The following is a 6000-nucleotide window of genomic DNA, read 5'->3' as shown; positions in this document are numbered from 1 at the left end:
TGAGATGAAGGGGCTCGATTCAACCTGGGGTCAAGGAGGGCTTCCTGGAGGAGGGGACATCAGAGCTGAGACTTGGAGAGGGGGGTTGGTCGGTCTGTTTGAGGGCTCTAGCCCTTGTCCACCTTTGACCTCTCTCACATCCCCCTTCATTATCCTTTGAAAGTGTAATCAACAGGAGTTCCCATCGTGGCTCAGCGGAAATGAACCTGAGTAGCATCCATGAGGACGTAGGTTCGTTCGATCCCTGGCCTCACTCAGTGGGTTAAGGATCCGGTGTTGCTGTGAGCTGTGGGGTAGTTTAAGATGCAGCTCGGATCCCACGTTGCTGTGGCTGTGGTGCAGGCTGGCAGCTGCTGCTCTGATTCGACCCCTAGCCTGGGTACCTCTATAAGCTGTGGGTGCAGCTCTGAAAAGACAAAAATTAAAAAAAAAAAAAAAAAGAAGAAGAAGTGTAATAAATGCCTTCTGTGTGCCTGGTGGTGAATCAGCCCAAGATAATGTTCCTTATCTTGGGCAGCCCAGCCCAGGAGGAGGGTAGTGGAGTGATTGCCTGAGGCTGGGGGGCCCCGATCCAGTTGTCCGCATGCTGGCTGTGTGACTTTACATCTCTGGGCCCTCTGAGGGTATTACCCCTCATGGCCTTAATAGTGCATAGCACCCAAGTTCTTGGAAGGAGTCTTTTTTTTTTTGTCTTTTTGCCATTTCTTGGGCCGCTCCCATGGCATATGGAGGTTCCCAGGCTAGGGGTCCAATCGGAGCTGTAGCCGCCGGCCTACGCCAGAGCCACAGCCACACGGGATCCGAGCCACGTCTGCAACCTACACCACAGCTCATGGCAACGCCGGATCCTTAACCCACTGAGCAGGGGCCGGGGATCGAACCCGCAACCTCATGGTTCCTCGTCGGATTCGTTAACCACTGAGCCACGACGGGAACTCCTTTGTGAGGATTCTTTTAAGATCATGAAGTTCAAAGTCCTCAGCACAGGCCAAGTAGAGGAGGCTCAGTCCATTTGCAACCTTGCTGCTCTTTCTCAGAAAAGAATCCCCGCCCTGGGGAATAGCCCTGGCCGCACGGCAAAGACTTCCGCTGCAGCTCCGATTCGACCCCTAGTCTGGGGACCTCCACATGCTACAGGTGCAGCTGTAAAGGGAGAGAGAGAGAAAAGAAGAATTTCTCTACGCGCAGAGGCGATAGGGCACGTTAGGGAGGAGGTCATCCATCTTTTCTTTGTTGGCCGCCCTGGGGCATGTGGAGTTCCCAGGCCAGGGATCAGATCTGAGCCACAGTTGTGACCTAAGCCACAGCTGCGGAAACACCAGATCTTTAACCCACTGTTCTGGGCCAGGGATCAAACTTGTGGCCCAGGAGTTCCCATGGGTGGCGCAGCGGAAACGAATCTGACTGGGAAGCGTGAAGTTGCGGGTTCCATCCTTGGCCTCGATCAGGGGTTAAGGATCCGGCGTATGAGCTGTGGTGTCGGTGGCAGACGCAGCTTGGATCTGCTGTTGCTGTAGCTGTGGCGTAGGCCAGTAGCTGTATCTCCAATTCGACCCCTAGCCTGGGAACCTCCATATGCCAGGGATTCGGGCCCCCCCCTCCCCCCACCGCCCAAAAAGTGAAAAACAAAAACAAAAAGCCTGGGTCTCAGCAATCCCAAGACGCTGCCCATCCTGCTGAGCAACAGCAGGAACTCGTTCTTTTATCCTTTGGGCTGTGCCTGTGGCATGCAGAAATTTCCGGGCCAGGGATGGAACCTGTGCCTGTCCAAGCCCAGCCCAGCACTGACAACGCTAGACCCTTAACCACTGAGCTGCCAGGGAACTCCTGGCCTGGCTTTTGAGGCCCACCATCTCTCTCTCTCTCTTTTGTTCGGGTGGCGGGGGGAGGCACACCCACAGCATATGGAAGTTCCCAGGCGAGGGGTCAAATTGGAGCTGCAGCTGCTGGCCTACACAGTCACGGCAACGCTGGATCCTTAATCCACGGAGTGAGGCCAGGGATCGAACCTGCATCCTCATGGGAACTAGGCGGGTTTGTTTCCTCTGAGCCACAGTGGGAACTCCAGGCCTGGGGTCTTCACCACCACCCAGGACCATCTCGGCAGTGTGGCTGAATGGGAGTCAGGAACCTGTCCCCTGAGATCTGAGAACCATCTGTGAGACCACAGGACTTGGTCAGCCTCTCTAGGCCTTAGTTTTCCCAGTGTGTAAATCCATCCATACCCCAGCCCTGCCTTGCCCTGGAAAAATTCCGTACGTGGCCTTCGGAGGAACTTTGCTGGTTTTTTCTTTTGGTTTTGCTTTTTGTTTTGGTTTTTTTAGGGCCACATCGGCAGCAAATGGAGGTTCCCAGGCTAGGGGTTGAATCAGAGCTACAGCTGCCTGCCTAGCCCACAGCCACAGCAACGCCAGATCCAAGCCGCCTCTGCAGCCTACACCACAGCTCACAGCAACACCGTATCCTTATCCCGCTGAGCGAGGCCGGGGATCGAACCCGCAACCTCATGGTTCATTTCCGCTGAGCCACGACAGGAACTCTGGAACTTTGCTGTTCTTGACCACTTGGACACCCTAGGTCGTCTCATGGGTTTTTCCAAATTTCATCCCCTTTCTGGGGATATAGTCCAAGAAGCTGATGAGGCCTGGGGTCACCTAGGCTGGGGCTGAGCCTACCCAGAAAAGGGGCAGGGGTGCAAAACATTCAGTATTGGGAGCTCTTGGGGTGAGACTCCAGGGATGGTAAAGGAGATCCTTGAATGTGAGTCTTGGGGGTCATGGTGTTAAAATGTAGGAGAGGGTACTAGAGCGACCAGGTGGGGCTCAAGAGGCTGTGACGTGCTTTCCTCTCAGCACTAGACCAGGACCCCACCCTTTCTTAGCTGTAAAAGCAAGACAGCCAATCCCGGAGGAATGGGCATGACTACGTCATTGGCTGCCAGGGCTCCCCTGGGCAGATCACCACCCCCTGGGGGCAGCCTGAGAGAGCCTGAGCGGAACCCCGAGAGAACCCAGGTGCAGCTCCGATTCGACCCCTAGCCTGGGAACCTCCATATGTCCATAAGCCGCCGGTGCGGCCCTAAAAAAGAAAGAAAGAAAGAAAGAAAAAAGCCAGACAAGTAATTCAATTTACACTGTGTCCCCAGGCCACCTCTATGGCCCCCGCCCACTTTTTCTTTTTTTTTCTTTTTTCTTTTTCTTTTGGTCTTTTTGCCATTTCTAGAGCTGCTCCCACGGCATATGGAGGTTCCCAGGCTAGGGGTCGAATCGGAGCTGTAGCCGCCAGCCCATGCCAGAGCCACAGCAACGTGGGATCTGAGCCTCATCTGCAACCTACACCACAGCTCACGACAACACTGGATCCTTAACCCATTGAGCAAGGCCAGGGATCGAACCTGCAACCTCATGATTCCTAGCCATTTCTTGGGCCTCTCCTGCGTCACATGGAGGTTCCCAGGCTAGGGGTCTAATCGGAGCTGAAGCCGCTGGCCTACACACCAGGGCCACAGCAACTGAGCCACATCTACAACCTGCACCACAGCTCACGGCAACGCCAGATCGTTAACCCACTGAGCAAGGGCAGGGATCGAACCCGCAACCTCATGGTTCCTAGTCGGATTGGTTAACCACTGCGCCATGACGGGAACTCCTAAAAAAATTTTTAAATGGAGCTCCCATCGTGGCTCAGTGGAAACAAATCTACCTCAGAGGGTTTTATGAAAATGTCATGTTTATTTATTTTCTTTGCATAGGTAGCATACTCGTTTCACCAAATAATGAGTGCCCGTGCCAGGCCTAGTCATGTGCTGGGTTATGCCTGAGCATGGTGCCGATGAAGCCCTGTCCCTGTCCCCCCAGGGCTCACGGTCCAGTGGGGTGGGGTGGGGTCGGGGGGACAGGCCCATCCATCCCCAGAGAGTGATGACCCAGAGTAGACAGGGCTGAGATGAAGGGGCTCGATTCAACCTGGGGTCAAGGAGGGCTTCCTGGAGGAGGGGACATCAGAGCTGAGACTTGGAGAGGGGGGTTGGTCGGTCTGTTTGAGGGCTCTAGCCCTTGTCCACCTTTGACCTCTCTCACATCCCCCTTCATTATCCTTTGAAAGTGTAATCAACAGGAGTTCCCATCGTGGCTCAGCGGAAATGAACCTGAGTAGCATCCATGAGGACGTAGGTTCGTTCGATCCCTGGCCTCACTCAGTGGGTTAAGGATCCGGTGTTGCTGTGAGCTGTGGGGTAGTTTAAGATGCAGCTCGGATCCCACGTTGCTGTGGCTGTGGTGCAGGCTGGCAGCTGCTGCTCTGATTCGACCCCTAGCCTGGGTACCTCTATAAGCTGTGGGTGCAGCTCTGAAAAGACAAAAATTAAAAAAAAAAAAAAAAGAAGAAGAAGTGTAATAAATGCCTTCTGTGTGCCTGGTGGTGAATCAGCCCAAGATAATGTTCCTTATCTTGGGCAGCCCAGCCCAGGAGGAGGGTAGTGGAGTGATTGCCTGAGGCTGGGGGGCCCCGATCCAGTTGTCCGCATGCTGGCTGTGTGACTTTACATCTCTGGGCCCTCTGAGGGTATTACCCCTCATGGCCTTAATAGTGCATAGCACCCAAGTTCTTGGAAGGAGTCTTTTTTTTTTTGTCTTTTTGCCATTTCTTGGGCCGCTCCCATGGCATATGGAGGTTCCCAGGCTAGGGGTCCAATCGGAGCTGTAGCCGCCGGCCTACGCCAGAGCCACAGCCACACGGGATCCGAGCCACGTCTGCAACCTACACCACAGCTCATGGCAACGCCGGATCCTTAACCCACTGAGCAGGGGCCGGGGATCGAACCCGCAACCTCATGGTTCCTCGTCGGATTCGTTAACCACTGAGCCACGACGGGAACTCCTTTGTGAGGATTCTTTTAAGATCATGAAGTTCAAAGTCCTCAGCACAGGCCAAGTAGAGGAGGCTCAGTCCATTTGCAACCTTGCTGCTCTTTCTCAGAAAAGAATCCCCGCCCTGGGGAATAGCCCTGGCCGCACGGCAAAGACTTTCGCTGCAGCTCCGATTCGACCCCTAGTCTGGGGACCTCCACATGCTACAGGTGCAGCTGTAAAGGGAGAGAGAGAGAAAGAAGAATTTCTCTACGCGCAGAGGCGATAGGGCACGTTAGGGAGGAGGTCATCCATCTTTTCTTTGTTGGCCGCCCTGGGGCATGTGGAGTTCCCAGGCCAGGGATCAGATCTGAGCCACAGTTGTGACCTAAGCCACAGCTGCGGAAACACCAGATCTTTAACCCACTGTTCTGGGCCAGGGATCAAACTTGTGGCCCAGGAGTTCCCATGGGTGGCGCAGCGGAAACGAATCTGACTGGGAAGCGTGAAGTTGCGGGTTCCATCCTTGGCCTCGATCAGGGTTAAGGATCCGGCGTATGAGCTGTGGTGTCGGTGGCAGACGCAGCTTGGATCTGCTGTTGCTGTAGCTGTGGCGTAGGCCAGTAGCTGTATCTCCAATTCGACCCCTAGCCTGGGAACCTCCATATGCCAGGGATTCGGGCCCCCCCCTCCCCCCACCGCCCAAAAAGTGAAAAACAAAAACAAAAAGCCTGGGTCTCAGCAATCCCAAGACGCTGCCCATCCTGCTGAGCAACAGCAGGAACTCGTTCTTTTATCCTTTGGGCTGTGCCTGTGGCATGCAGAAATTTCCGGGCCAGGGATGGAACCTGTGCCTGTCCAAGCCCAGCCCAGCACTGACAACGCTAGACCCTTAACCACTGAGCTGCCAGGGAACTCCTGGCCTGGCTTTTGAGGCCCACCATCTCTCTCTCTCTCTTTTGTTCGGGTGGCGGGGGGAGGCACACCCACAGCATATGGAAGTTCCCAGGCGAGGGGTCAAATTGGAGCTGCAGCTGCTGGCCTACACAGTCACGGCAACGCTGGATCCTTAATCCACGGAGTGAGGCCAGGGATCGAACCTGCATCCTCATGGGAACTAGGCGGGTTTGTTTCCTCTGAGCCACAGTGGGAA

Source organism: Sus scrofa, chromosome 6 (genome assembly GCF_000003025.6).
Source record: "Sus scrofa isolate TJ Tabasco breed Duroc chromosome 6, Sscrofa11.1, whole genome shotgun sequence".
Classification (NCBI taxonomy): domain Eukaryota; kingdom Metazoa; phylum Chordata; class Mammalia; order Artiodactyla; family Suidae; genus Sus; species Sus scrofa.
The sequence above is the reverse complement of the archived record's forward strand: the minus strand, read 5'-3'. Positions refer to the sequence as shown.